The sequence below is a fragment of the Pristiophorus japonicus genome, chromosome 7 (genome assembly GCF_044704955.1).
Source record: "Pristiophorus japonicus isolate sPriJap1 chromosome 7, sPriJap1.hap1, whole genome shotgun sequence".
Lineage (NCBI taxonomy): Eukaryota > Metazoa > Chordata > Chondrichthyes > Pristiophoridae > Pristiophorus > Pristiophorus japonicus.
This window is the reverse complement of record NC_091983.1, coordinates 234,359,675-234,372,190: the sequence shown is the minus strand read 5'-3', so window position 1 is coordinate 234,372,190 and position 12,516 is coordinate 234,359,675. Positions and strand designations below refer to the sequence as shown.

The 12,516-nt window shown below is 50.9% G+C and overlaps 1 pseudogene; it reads right to left on the bottom strand.

The window, feature by feature from the left end:
- Positions 1 to 378: 378 nt before the first annotated feature.
- Positions 379 to 12,516, bottom strand: part of LOC139266959 (netrin-G1-like) — a 32,661-nt pseudogene continuing 20,523 nt past the window's right edge.

The window sequence follows — 12,516 nt, the reverse complement described above, 5'->3', positions numbered from 1 at the left end:
TGTTTGTTGAGAAAGTCCTTCATTGTCTGTGAGGTGCTTTGGGCCATCCTGAGGGGTGAAAGGCGATGGAGAAATGCAAGTCCTTTCTTTCTTTGTCCCAAAGCTGGACATGGGCCGAGCGGCTGGCGATTACAGAATGAATATTAGCAGCTGCCTGGGCCCCGCGGGGAGTCCGAGAGTCCAGTCCCCACTGACTGCCCATTCCTTCCGGCCTCTCACATCCAGTCGGGCTGGGTGGGCTCCGGCCTCGGTTCCACTTTGCCTTTCCCAGGGGTGGGAGCGGGGGAGGGGAGCGTGTTTTACCGGCGACGCAGTAAACGCTGGACTCTCCTGCGCTCTTCGCACCTTCCCGTGAGCGGCCATGGCGCTGGAAGCCGGTCAGAGCGGCGGGCGGCCGTTAGCGGTGGTTAGCAGCGCAGTCAGCGACAGCAGCACCCGGTGTAAGGTGGGGTCCCGCGGGGATTGGGAGACACACCCTCCCACTTCCTCCCCACACTGGCCTTTCTCACACAGGAGCCCGGTGTAGGGAGCGGGGCACACACACCTCCCATTGTCCTCACACACTCCTCCGTTCTCACACCGCGTCAGAAAGTTATCGCACACGCCCGCTGCAAGAGGTCAGAGAAAAGAAAGGTCAGGTCATAGAAACTCTCCCACGTTACAGATTGTTACAACTCTCTCTCACTTTTACAACAACTTGCATTTATATAGCGTCTTAATCGTAATAAAACGTCCCAAGGTGCTTCACAGGTTATCAGACAAAATTTAACACCGAGACACAAAAAGAGATATTAGGACAGGGGACCAAAAGCTTGGCCCAAGAAGTCGGGTTTAAGGATTGTCTTATAGGAGGAGCGAGAGGTGGAGAGGTTTATGGAGTGAACTCCAGAGCTTCGGGCCCAGGCAGCTGAAGGCACGGCCCCCAATGGTTGAGCGATTAGAGTCGGGGATATGCAAGAGGACAGAACTGGAGGAGCACAGAGACCATCTTAGACTGGGTGTTGTGTAATGAAAGAGGATTAATTAGCAATCTCATTGTGTGAGGCCCCTTGGGGAAGAGTGACCATAATATGGTGGAATTCTGCATTAGGATGGAGAATGAAACAGTAATTTCAGAGACCATGGTCCAGAACTTAAAGAAGGGTAACTTTGAAGGTATGAGGCGTGAATTGGCTAGGATAGATTGGCGAATGATACTTAGGGGGTTGACTGTGGATGGGCAATGGCAGACATTTAGAGACCGCATGGATGAAGTACAACAATTGTACATTCCTGTCTGGCGTAAAAATAAAAAGGGGAAGGTGGCTCAACCGTGGCTATCCAGGGAAATCAGGGATAGTATTAAAGCCAAGGAAGTGGCATACAAATTGGCCAGAAATAGCAGCGAACCTGAGGACTGGGAGAAATTTAGAACTCAGCAGAGGAGGACAAAGGGTTTGATTAGGACAGGGAAAATGGAGTACGAGAAGAAGCTTGCAGGGAACATTAAGGCGGATTGCAAAAGTTTCTATAGATATGTAAAGAGAAAAAGGTTGGTGAAGACAAACGTAGGTCCCCTGCAGTCAGAATCAGGGGAAGTCATAACGGGGAACAAAGAAATGGCGGACCAATTGAACAAGTACTTTGGTTCGGTATTCACTAAGGAGGATACAAACAACCTTCCGGATATAAAAGGGGTCAGAGGGTCTAGTAAGGAGGGGGAACTGAGGGAAATCTTTATTAGTCGGGAAATTGTGTTGGGGAAATTGATGGGATTGAAGGCCGATAAATCCCCAGGGCCTGATGGACTGCATCCTAGAGTACTTAAGGAGGTGGCCTTGGAAATAGCGGATGCATTGACAGTCATTTTCCAACATTCCATTGACTCTGGATCAGTTCCTATGGAGTGGAGGGTAGCCAATGTAACCCCACTTTTTAAAAAAGGAGGGAGAGAGAAAACAGGGTATTATAGACCGGTCAGCCTGACCTCAGTAGTGGGTAAAATGATGGAATCAATTATTAAGGATGTCATAGCAGTGCATCTGGAAAATGGTGACATGATAGGTCCAAGTCAGCATGGATTTGTGAAAGGGAAATCATGCTTGACAAATCTTCTGGAATTTTTTGAGGATGTTTCCAGTAAAGTGGACAAAGGAGAACCAGTTGATGTGGTATATTTGGACTTTCAGAAGGCTTTCGACAAGGTCCCACACAAGAGATTAATGTGCAAAGTTAAAGCACATGGGATTGGGGGTAGTGTGCTGACGTGGATTGAGAACTGGTTGTCAGACAGGAAGCAAAGAGTAGGAGTAAACGGGTACTTTTCAGAATGGCAGGCAGTGACTAGTGGAGTGCCGCAAGGTTCTGTGCTGGGGCCCCAGCTGTTTACATTGTATATTCATGATTTAGACGAGGGGATTAAATGCAGTATCTCCAAATTTGCGGATGATACTAAGTTGGGTGGCAGTGTGAGCTGCGAGGAGGATGCTATTAGGCTGCAGAGTGACTTGGATAGGTTAGGTGAGTGGGCAAATGCATGGCAGATGAAGTATAATGTGGATAAATGTGAGGTTATCCACTTTGGTGGTAAAAACAGAGAGACAGACTATTATCTGAATGGTGACAGATTAGGAAAAGGGAAGGTGCAACGAGACCTGGGTGTCATGGTACATCAGTCATTGAAGGTTGGCATGCAGGTACAGCAGGCGGTTAAGAAAGCAAATGGCATGTTGGCCTTCATAGCGAGGGGATTTGAATACAGGGGCAGGGAGGTGTTGCTACAGTTGTACAGGGCCTTGGTGAGGCCACACCTGGAGTATTGTGTACAGTTTTGGTCTCCTAACTTGAGGAAGGACATTCTTGCTATTGAGGGAGTGCAGCGAAGGTTCACCAGACTGATTCCCGGGATGGCGGGACTGACCTATCAAGAAAGATTGGATCAACTGGGCTTGTATTCACTGGAGTTCAGAAGAATGAGAGGGGACCTCATAGAAACGTTTAAAATTCTGACGGGTTTAGACAGGTTAGATGCAGAAAGAATGTTCCCAATGTTGGGGAAGTCCAGAACCAGGGGTCACAGTCTGAGGATAAGGGGTAAGCCATTTAGGACCGAGATGAGGAGAAACTTCTTCACCCAGAGAGTGGTGAACTTGTGGAATTCTCTACCACAGAAAGTAGTTGAGGCCAATTCACTAAATATATTCAAAAGGGAGTTAGATGAAGTCCTTACTACTCGGGGGATCAAGGGTTATGGCGAGAAAGCAGGAAGGGGGTACTGAAATTTCATGTTCAGCCATGAACTCATTGAATGGCGGTGCAGGCTAGAAGGGCTGAATGGCCTGCTCCTGCACCTATTTTCTATGTTTCTATGTTTCTATGGAGGGTTATGCAGCTGGAGGGGTTATAGAGATAGGGAGGGGTGTAGGGCTGGAGGTGGTTACAGAGATAGGGAGGGGTGTAGGGCTGGAGGGGATTACAGAGATAGGGAGGGGCGTAGGGCTGGAGGTGGTTACAGAGATCGGGAGGGGTGTAGGTCTGCAGGAGGTTACCGAGATAGTGAGGGGTGTAGGGCTGGAGGAGATTACAGAGATAGGGAGGGGTGTAAGGTTAGAGGAGGTTACTGAGATTGGGAGGGGGATAGGGCTGGAGGGGGTTACAGAGATAGGGAGGGGTGTAGGGCTGGAGGAGGTTACAGAGATAGGGAGGGGTGTGGGACGGGAGGAGGTTACAGAGATAGGGAGGGGTGTAGGGCTGGAGGGGGTTACAGAGATAGGGAGGGGCGTAGGGCAGGAGGGGGTTACCGAGATAGGGAGGGGTGTTGGGCTGGAGGAGGTTACAAAATTGGGAGGGCTGGTGGAAGTTACAGAGATAGGGAGGGGTGTAGGGCTGGAGGGGTTTACAGATATAGGGAGGGGTGTAGGGCTGGTGGAGGTTACAGAGATAGGGAGGGGTGTAGGGCTGGAGGGGGTTACAGATATAGGGAGGGGTGTAGGGCTGGAGAAGGTTACAGAGATAGGGAGGGTTGTAGGATGGAGGAGGTTACAGAGATAGGGAGGGTTGTAGGATGGAGGAAGTTACAGAGATAGGGAGGGTTGTAGGTTGGAGGGGGTTACAGAGATAGGGAGGGGTGTCGGGCTGGAGGGGGTCACAGAGATAGGGAGGGTTGTAGGATGGAGGAGGTTACAGAGATATTGGGGTATGTGGCCATGGAGGGATTTGAACACAAACATGAGAATTTTAAATTCGAGGCATTGCCAGACTGGGAGCCAATGAGGATCAGCGAGCACAGGTGAGATGGGTGAACGGGACTTGGTGCAAATTAGGATGGGATTAAATATTGAGGCTGAGACTGAGGATTAAATTCTGTGCCCAATTATTCTGTCTAATTCTGGGCACATTAGGAAGGATGTCAAGGCCTTGGAGAGGGAGCAGAGAAGATTTACAGGAATGATACTGGGGATGTGGGACTTCAGTTATGTGGGGAGACTGGAAAAGCTGGGATTCTTCTCCTTCGAGCAGAGAAGGTTAAAGGGAGATTTAATCGTGGTGTTCACAATTATGAAAGGTTTTTGATCGAGTAAATAAGTAGAAGATGTTTCCAGGGGCAGGAGGGTCAGGGACCAGAGGTCACAGGTTGAAGGTAATTGGCAAAGGACCAGAGGGAAGATGGGGCGAGTTTATTTACGCAGCGAGTTGTTGTGATCTGGAATGCGCTGCCTGAAAGGGCGGTGAGAGCAGATTCAATCGTAACTTTCAAAAGGGAATTGGATAAATATTTGAAAAGGAAAGATGTGCAGGTCGATTGGGAAAGAGCAGGGAGTGGAACTAATTGGATCGCTCTTTCAAAGAGCCAGCACAGACCCGATGGGCCGAATGGCCTCCTTCTGTGCTGTCTGATTCTATGACCCGCCCTCACTGAACTCCAGGCCTCCCTTTGCGAGGAGCTGTGCCACTAATTGTGTGGCAGGTGATGGGAGAGTCCAGGGGGATTCACTCACTAAAAGCCTCTGTGTTTCCCCCGACGGTATCTCTGCTATCGGATACTCTGCTGACCCTGACACCCAGAAGCCGGGGCGGAGTGAGGGGAGGGGCTGGTGCTGGAAAGGTTACTTACCTCGACAGCCCCTGTGCCAGTTATATCCGGGCAGGCATCTGTCACACTTGGGCCCTGTCGCCCCCTCCTTACAGTCACAATATCCCGTGTCATTACAGCGATGGTGGAGCGAGCCATCAGGGTGACACTCACAGTCTGCAGAAACAAGACAACACACACACTGCACACGGCTGTTCCCAATAAATACAGCAACACAATCTCAGCGACAGGAATGAGTGCGAGCCGGGACAAGGGAGGCTCAGACTGTGGGGGTGAAACAAGTCTCCAACACTTTACAAACAGCTTCAATCCTCCACACACTGACTGCACACGGCCCGTGTTCCACTCCCTGGGGCGACTGCACAGAATTAAAGCAGGTTAACAAGGCCAGAAAAAACAAACCAGGTTCATCAATAGAGGATAGAATGCACAAGCACAGAAGTGATGTTAAACTTGTATCGAACTTGGAGCACTGGGCGCAGTTCTGGTCTCCGTATTATAAAAAGGACATAGAGGCACTGGAGAAGGTACAAAGTAGATTTACAAGGATGATACCAGAACTGAGACGTTGTACCTATCAGGAAAGGCTGACCAGGCTGGGGCTCTTTGCTGGTAAAGAGAAGACTGAGGGGTGACCTGATCGAGGTCTTTAAAATTGTGAAGCGGTTTGATAGGGTGGACGTAGAGAAGATGATTCCACTTGTGGGGAGACAAAAACTAGGGTCATAAATATAAGATAGTCACTAATAAATCCAATAGGGAATGGAGGAGAAACTTCTTTATCCAGAGAATGGAACTTGCTCCCACAGGGAGTGATTGAGGCGAATAGTATCGATGCATTTAAGGGGAAGCGAGATAAACACATGAGGGCGAAAGGAATAGAAGGATATGCTGATTGGGTGAGATGAAGAGGGGTGGGAGGAGGCTCGTGTGGAGCATAAACACCGGCATGGAGCGGTTGAGCTGAATGGCCTGTTTCAGTGCTGCACATTCTGTGTAATTGTGTGTGTGGAGAATGGGAGGAGATGAGGAAATGGAGAGAGAGGATTGTTGGTGGACACTGGGGGGGAGGGGTAACATTGAGCAGAGGGAAGCGATGCTGCTACGATGCAGGATGGTCGTTTACCGAGAGTATAAACAACATAGCCATGACCCACAAAGATTCGGAGAACAGGTTGCCACTCTGGATTTTCCCGGGGGACGGTCCCGCACTACTGGGGAGGAGTTGGCTTGCTGTCATGAACTGGAAATGGGCGATGTCAATGCAATTTGTTCTGTGGAGCGAGTATCATTCTCACAGCTCCTGCACAAATTTGACTCATTATTTCAACCCGGCATCGGCACTTTAATGTGGACCAAGGTAGTGATTCACATAAACCCGGATGCCAGGCCAGTATACCACAAGGCCAGTGCGGTGCCGTACGTGATGCGGGAAAAGATAGAATGCAAATTGGACTGCCTGCTGAGGGAAGGCATCATCTCGCCAGTCGAATTCAGTGACTGGGCGAGCCCGCTCGTGCGGGTGCTCAAGGCGGATGGGTCGGTCAGGATATGTGGCGATTACAAGGCCACCATCAATCGGGTATCACTCCAAGATCAGTACCCGCTACCGAGAGTGGAGGACCTCTTTGCGACGCTATCCGGTGGCAAACCTTTTTCAAAATTGGACCTGACCTCAGCTTACATGACCCCGGAGCTGGCAAATGAGTCAAAGAAGCTGACCACCATCACGACACACAATGGGTTGTTTGAGTATAACAGATGTCCGTTCGGGATTCATTCGGCCGCGGCGATCTTTCAGCGAAATATGGAAAGCCTTCTCAAGTCGATTCCAAGGACAGTGGTCTTTCAAGACGACATCCGCATCACGGGTCGCGATATTGAACAACACCTCCATAACCTGGAGGAGGTGCTACGCAGACTGGACCGGGTAGGGCTGCGACTGAAAAAGGCGAAGTGCGTCTTCTTTGCTCCAGAGGTAGAATTCCTGGGGAGGAAGGTAGCAGCAGACTGGATCAGACCTACTGCGTCCAAAACGGAATCGATCCAGAGAGCCGTAACACGACGGAGCTGCGTTCGTTCCTGGGGCTCCTGAACTATTTTGGTAACTTTCTTCCCAAATTGAGCACGCTGTTAGAGCCGCTACATGTGCTCCTATGCAAAGGTCGTGATTGGGTCTGGGGGGACAGCCAGGAAAGGGCTTTTGATAGAGCACGCAATTTGTTGTGCTCTAACAAACTGTTAACGTTATATGACCCGTGTAAGAAACTAGTTTTAACATGTGGTGCGTCGTCCTATGGGGTCGGGTATGTGTTGCAGCATGTGAATGCCAATGGTCAGTTACAGCCTGCAGCTTATGCCTCCAGAAGTCTGTCCCAGGTAGAAAGGGGCTACGGGATGGTAGAAAAGGAAGTGCTAGCATGTGTATATGCAGTAAAAAAAAATGCATCAGTACCTGTTTGGCAGGAAATTTGAGCTGGAGACAGATCACAAGCCCCTAATGTCCCTTTTGGCAGACAACAAGGCCATAAATGCGAATGCATTGGCCCGCATACAGAGGTGGGCACTCACGTTAGCCGCCCATGACTACACAATTCGACACAGACCGGGCACTGAAAACTGCGCCGATGAACTCAGCAGGCTCCCACTAGCCACCACTGAGGGGGCAGCTGAGCATGATTCTGAGATGGTCATGGCTGTTGAAGCTTTCGAAAGCAAAGGCTCACCTGTGATAGCCCGTCAGATTAATGTCTGGACAAATAATGACCCGCTACTGTCTTTAGTTAAGAAATGTGTCCTGAATGGGGACTGGGCAGCCACGTACGGGGCAGGCCCTGAGGAGTTTAAACCTTTTCATAGGCGCAAGGATGAACTCTCGATTCAGGCCGATTGCCTACTGTGGGGAAACCGAGTAGTCATGCCCCAGAAGGGCAGAGAGGTGTTTATCAGAGAACTTCACAATGAGCACCCGGGCATTGTCATGATGAAGGCAATTGCCAGGTCATACGTTTGGTGGCCAGGGATAGACCTGGAACTTTGTGTTGGCAGATGCAACACGTGTGCTCAGCTGGGCAACGCAGCCAGGGAAGCCCCCCATAGACCTGGTCCTGGCCCGCCAAGCTATGGTCACCCATCCATGTGGACTACGCAGGTCTTTTCATGGGAAAAATGCTTTTGTTTGTAGTAGACGCTTACTACAACCATTATTAGTGTGCCATTTTAAATTGAAGCACATCCTCTGCCACGGTAGAAAGTCTACGGGCAATATTTGCCGCCCATGGTCTACCAAACGTCTTGGTCAGTGACAATGGCCCGTGCTTCACAAGCACTGAATTCCAGGACTTCATGGCAGGCAATGGAATCAACCATGTCAGAACAGCACCGTTCAAGCCAGCCTCAAACGGCCAGGTGGAACGAGCAGTGCAGATAATCAAACAGGGGATGCTCAGAATCCAAGGGGGTTCCCTCCAAAGCTGCTTGTCACGTCTCCTGTTGGCCAATAGATCCTGACCATACTCGCTCACAGAGGTTCCACCCGCAGAGCTGCTATTGAAAAGGATGCTCAAAACCAGGTTATCCTTATACACCCTACAATGAAAGAAATTGTTGAGAGCAGGCGTCAGTCGCAATGTGACTACCATGACAGGAATGCGAGGGCACGATGTATTGATATCAACGACCCTGTTTCTGTCCTTAATTACGCTGCAGGGCCCAAATGGCTTGCAGGCACTGTGATTGCCAAAGAGGGGAATCGGGTTTTGGTAGTTAAACTTACCAATGGACAAATCTGCCGCAAACACGTGGATCAAACTAAAAGGAGGTTCAGCAACCTCATAGAAGAAGCAGAGGAAGAACACGGCGTAGAGTTTATTCCACCACAGGTGACCGAACACCGGAACTAAGTGGAGGAGAGCCCAGTCACTGTGGGCAGTCCGGACAGTCCTGAGGCACCGCAAACAGCAAACACTCAGGCCAGCCCCAACCGGAGCCCCAACCGGAGCCCCAACTCAGGCGCTCTACAAGGGAGTGTAAACCACCAGAGAGACTTAACCTGTGATCCCAATAAGACTTTGGGGGGGAGGTGATGTCATGTATTCAACTGTCATTGTGACCCATGAATAAGCTGACCTAAGTTGTACACCTTGAGAACACTGACCACAGGGCGCGAACTTGTGGGAGACACACCTAACCTGGACTTTCCGGTAGAAAAGGGGAAGCTCCACCCACCGTCTGTCTCTTGAGGTCTTGGTAATAAAGGTAACTGGTCACAGAGTGACCTTCTCTCAAGTATGGGCCTCGTGTGCATTTATACTGTACAGTAAGGACATATTACAAACAACATACAAATTCCTGAAAAACAATGCAGACAGGGAGGCAATGATGATATCGTCAAAGCACAGAGCTTTTAATTTACCTCAACACAGCCTGGGCCAGGCCTCATCGCGAGGGAAAGCCTGGGCCAGGCCTCATCGCTAGGGAAAGTTTGAGTCGGTGCCTAGTCGCTGGGGAAAGGTTGGGTCGGGGGTCTAGTCACTGGGGAAAGGTTGGGTCGGGGTCTAGTCACTGGGGAAAGGTTGGGTCGGGGTCTAGTCACTGGGGAAAGGTTGGGTCGGTGTCTAGTCACTGGGGAAAGGTTGGGTCGGGGTCTAGTCACTGGGGAAAGGTTGGGTCGGGGTCTAGTCACTGGGGAAAGGTTGGGTCGGGGTCTCGTCACTGGGGAAAGGTTGGGTTGGGGTCTAGTCACTGGGGAAAGGTTGGGTCGGGGTCTAGTCACTGGGGAAAGGTTGGGTCGGGGTCGAGTCACTGGGGAAAGGTTGGGTCGGGGTCTAGTCACTGGGGGAAGGTTGGGTCGGGGCCTAGTCACTGGGGAAAGGTTGGATTGAGGCTGGTCACTGGGGAAAGAGGGGCTGATTTCCGACGTGCTTTGCTCAGCCCTATTGAAGGTATTTTCTTTGTTTCTTTATCTTGTTTTGGGCTGAAAGCAGAAGGGTGAAAGAAGGTGAGAGCAGAGATTGTAACAGGAACTGACCTCGGCAAACGTTGTGGTGGTCCAGCTGTGCTGAAGGGTTTCGGTGGTAGCCCAGCCGACATAACTGGCAGTGTCGGCCTCTAGTGTTGTGCTTACAGCTCACGCAAATGGCGGTGGTGAGCAGCTCGAGGTAACTGCACCGGTTCGAATGGCCGAAGCATTCGCAGGCTTGCAGGGAAAAGACAGAGAGTGTAGACGGGACACAGGCAGTTTGCAGACTGTGAGAGGGTCACATGCTGCAGGAATGAGAGGTGGGGAGGAAATGGCAGGAATGGGAGGGAGGGAGGGAACACTGAGTCTTTTAGCAGTGAGGGGAAAACATCAGACTCCTGGCTAGTTACGGTTTGCATTGAATCAGGCAGATGGCAATGGATGGTCCCAATCCCAGGTTATAGATTCTGTGCCGGGTTTTACACAGCACTGCCAAGTTAGGGGCCTTTCAACTGTGGCTCAGTGGGCAGCACGTTCGCCTCGGAGTCAGAAGGTCATCGGTTCAAGTCCCATTCCAGAGACTTGAGCCCATAATCCAGACTGACGCTCCCAGTGCAGTACTGAGGGAGCGCTGCAGTTTCAGCGGGCAGTACTGAGGGAGTGCTGCACTGTGTGAGGGGGAGTACTGAGGGAGTGCTGCACTGTGTGAGGGGGAGTACTAAGGGAGTGCTGCATTGTGTGAGGGGGAGTACTGAGGGAGTGCTGCACTGTGTGAGGGGGAGTACTGAGGGAGTGCTGCACTGTAAGACGGGGAGTACTGAGGGAGTGCTGCACTGTGTGAGGGGGAGTGCTGCACTGTGTGAGGTGGAGTACTGAGGGAGTGCTTCACTGACAGAGGGGCAGTACTGAGGGAGTGCTGCACTGTGTGAGGGGCATTACTGAGGGATTGCTGCACTGCTGGAGTGGTAGTACTGAAAGACTGCTGCACTGCCAGAGGGACAGTACTAAGGGAGTGCTGCACTGTCGGAGGGAAAGTACTGAGGAAACACTGCACTGTTTGAGGGGCAGTACTGAGGGATTGCTGCCCTGCCGGAGGGGCAGTCCTGAAGGAACACTATATAAATGCAAATCCTTGCTTTCTCCTGTGCTCTGAGCCAGTCGCGGTGTTTGAGAGCTCCTACCTTGCTCTGGGATCGTGACCTCTCGTGATGAGATTCTTGGCCATTTGCGACCGAGCTTTGGGTCAGCTGCATGTGTCAGGAGAAATCAGCAATTATTAATCCCAGCTGGAGAACAACGCGCGTTCTGAACAGAACATCTGTACTGTGCGCACACACATCGAGTGGAGACTGTCCGGGATTGCAGGAGTATCCGAGAGACAAGCAAACAGACATTTCCATCTCCGCTACACCGCCAATCAGACAGAAACTCACACCGAGACTCGGGAGGAGATATTAGGACAGGTGACCAAAAGCTCGGTCAAAGTGGAAGGTTTTAAGGAGATTCTTAAAGGAGAAGAGAGAGGTGGTGTGGAGAGGTTTAGGGAGGGAATTCCAAAGCTTCGGACCCAGGCAGCTGGAGGCTTGGGAAGGCGTTAGGGATGGAGGAGGTTACAGAGATAGGGAGGGTTGTAGGGTGGGAGGGGGATATAGAGATAGGGAGGGGTGTAGAGCTGGAGGAGGTTACAGCGATAGGGAGGGGTGTAGGGTTGGAGGAGGTTGATGGAGATAGGGAGGGGTGTAGGGTGGGAGGGTTTATTGAGATAGGGAGGGGTGTAAGTTGGGAGGATTTACTGAGATAGGGAGAGCGTAGGTAGGAGGGTTTACTGAGATAGGGAGGGTGTAGGGTGGGAGAGTTTACTGAGATCGGGAGAGTGTAGGTAGGAGGGTTTACTAAGATAGGGAGAGTGTAGGGTGGGAGGAGGTTGATGGAGATTGGAAGGAGGTTTACTGAGATCGGGAGGAGAGTCGGGTGGGAGGACTTACTGAGATAGAGAGTGGTGGGGCCATGGAGGGATTTGAATGCGAGGATGAGAATTATAAATTGGAGGCGATGTTGGACTGGGAGCCAATGTCGGCTCAATCAATCACTTCCCCGGGGCTACTCACTGCCCGGGCTGTCGCTCGAAGCGGATCGATGGATAATTAGTGGAATCTGGTCCGCGGAGCGATGATTAAATGGGGTGAGGCCGTGACAGGCTGTTATTGTGGGATTTCGGTACATTCGAGTGGGTTGAGGGTTTGAAAGGCAAACTGTGTAATGCTGGATGTGACAGAGTCTCCCTGTTATTATTCAGTGTGACTGAATACAGCAACATCTCACTCAGTAATTCAGCACAAAATGGAGATTCATCGCCAGACATTAGAACTAGTTTGTCTTTAGTTCAGTTTGTGTCGGTGATGAAGGTTTTGAGTGTCGGTTCTAGCTGTACCTGGGCAGGAAAGGGGCAGGTTTGGGGTCAAAGTGTAACATTTCATCGAAGCTC